The sequence below is a fragment of the Lycium barbarum genome, chromosome 8 (assembly GCF_019175385.1).
Source record: "Lycium barbarum isolate Lr01 chromosome 8, ASM1917538v2, whole genome shotgun sequence".
In the NCBI taxonomy this organism is placed as follows: domain Eukaryota; kingdom Viridiplantae; phylum Streptophyta; class Magnoliopsida; order Solanales; family Solanaceae; genus Lycium; species Lycium barbarum.
In genome coordinates, this window is record NC_083344.1 from 23,628,954 (window position 1) to 23,631,226 (window position 2,273).

Here is a 2,273-nt window from a genome sequence, read left to right on the forward strand (position 1 = left end):
CATAAAAGTCATGAATGCAGCCGAGGCCTTGGTAAGCCCAAATGACATCACCAGAAACTCATAATGCCCATATCTCGTCTGAAAAACTATCTTCAGATATCCTCAGCTGATGGTAGCCTGAACGCAAGAAAATCTTCGAGAACACTGAAGCACCCTGAAGCTGGTCAAATAAATCATCAATACGAGGCAGAGGACACTGTTCTGAATAGTAACCTTGTTCAGCTAGCGATAATCGATGCACATCCTCTGTTATGTCCCGTGTTTTCGGATAATGGGAAATCGAGAAATAACTAAGACTTGTATGTTATAAGGAAATATTTTGATTCTAGTTGACATGACTATGTTGGTTATGAAATCATTAATGTTAGACATCGGGGAAGGCCGGGGGTAAATTTGGAATTTTGGAAATTAGTTTCGGGAATTACAAACGAGAATTTTAACAAGTTGGGCTCAACAAAAACTTAAGAGAATTGAGGCCCAAACCAAGGGTGGCCGGCCATGGTCCATGAGCTAGCCAAGCCCATGGATTAATTGGTCATGTGCCTAGCCATGTGACTTATTATCAAGACTAGATAAATATATTCATACATATCCATAGAAAGATCAAGAAACAAAAGAATCAATCAACCTTGGAGAGCAAAAAGCTCTCGGCCGAAACCCCTTAAGAAAAGAAAAAAAAATCTTCCTAGCCTTGATCTTGGTCTTAAAAACCTCGTTCTTCTTGTATTGTAGTAAGTTCAAGACGCTCTCCGACGTGATACAATTTGTTTGGCGAGAGACGCACGTTTGCGACAAGTCGGAAATTTAAGAAAAGGTAAGAATTTTGCTATTCTTTTGTTATGGAATTTGTATGAATGTGATAAGGATTGAGAATAGACGAGAATCCCGAAGTTTGGATATGTGAAGAAAACCGTGGGTGTATGTGTGGTTGGTGTTGTAGCCGTGAGCTACATGAAGTGCAAGGCCATGTGAATTTGATTTTGTTAGTTGGTTTGTGGCGTCGTTGTGACATTTATGACGTAAATGATCGTTTAATGAATTGAATTGGTGTTGGAAAATGATTTCGGAACACTATGGGAAAGTGTATACCTTTGGTATATTTGTGTATATCATTGTATATCTATGATGCTAAAGACTTTAAATATGACTTATGGTTGATGTTAATGAATTTGAAGTGAAACAATGCGAGTTAGAATGTTCGTCGTAATTTTTGATGTTTTGGATGAAATATGGAAAGTAATGAACTTCGGGAAATTTTGTATATGATTTGGAACATATTTGGGATGTGATTGAATAATCTTGAATGAGTGAATGAATACAATAATGTGGATATAGATTTGGAATTTTGAAGTTTGAATGAAGAGTTGCCAACTTATGTAATAAGGTAGAATTTTGAAGTTAGAATGGTTTGATTATGGTTTATGTTGTTTGATGATGTTTGGGTCGTTGTTGTTGATATATTTTGAGCCGAGCTAAGTCTCGGGGGTGTTAGATATATAGGGGAAATGCTGCCGAAATTTCGGTACACAAAAATGAAGTTAATGGAATTCTTAAGCCTAAGGATCTCTAATTGGTAACTTTGACCATTTGCAGATTCCGGACGAAACGAGATTTGATTTTAGGGAGAGCATAAGACGTCTATAAGGTATGTAAAGCTTCCCACTTCTTCGTTTGGCATGTCTTAGTATGCTAGGTGAATATTGGAACCTTCGGAGCAATTTTGCTCCTCGAAACCCGATCTACAAAACGGCTACTATTCATTCAATTCAATTGAAGCCTAAAGGCTCTATTTTGGCTAAAATGCAACTAAATGTCCGAAACCTATGGAAATGTGATCGGGTCACTTTGAATCATTATGTATGATCTGTTAGCCTCTAAATGTTCGTAAATTGTGTTCGCCACCTCGATTTGACCCGAGGTGGGCCCGCTAACCCCGAGACGCCCTATTTGTCCTATCGGGCTCTCTTTTTGGATGAACTTCGATATGAGATCTTCGACTTTGAAACTTCCCTCTATGAAATATGTTTTGACTATTATGATATGTTAAGTCCCGTTTGAGCCATACGTACCGCTTTGGAAACATTTCGTGAATTAAATTTCCGTATCAAGTAATCACTTGTCTATTTTGGTTTATGAAATGACTTATGAAATTATTAAGTTTTGAAAGGCTATTTTAAAATATGATTTGCATTTGTTCGCTCACGACTCCGCTCGTGCCTTATTATGACTTCGTTCACCGGTTCCCGGGCCGGTTATGATTCGTGCGCCCTATG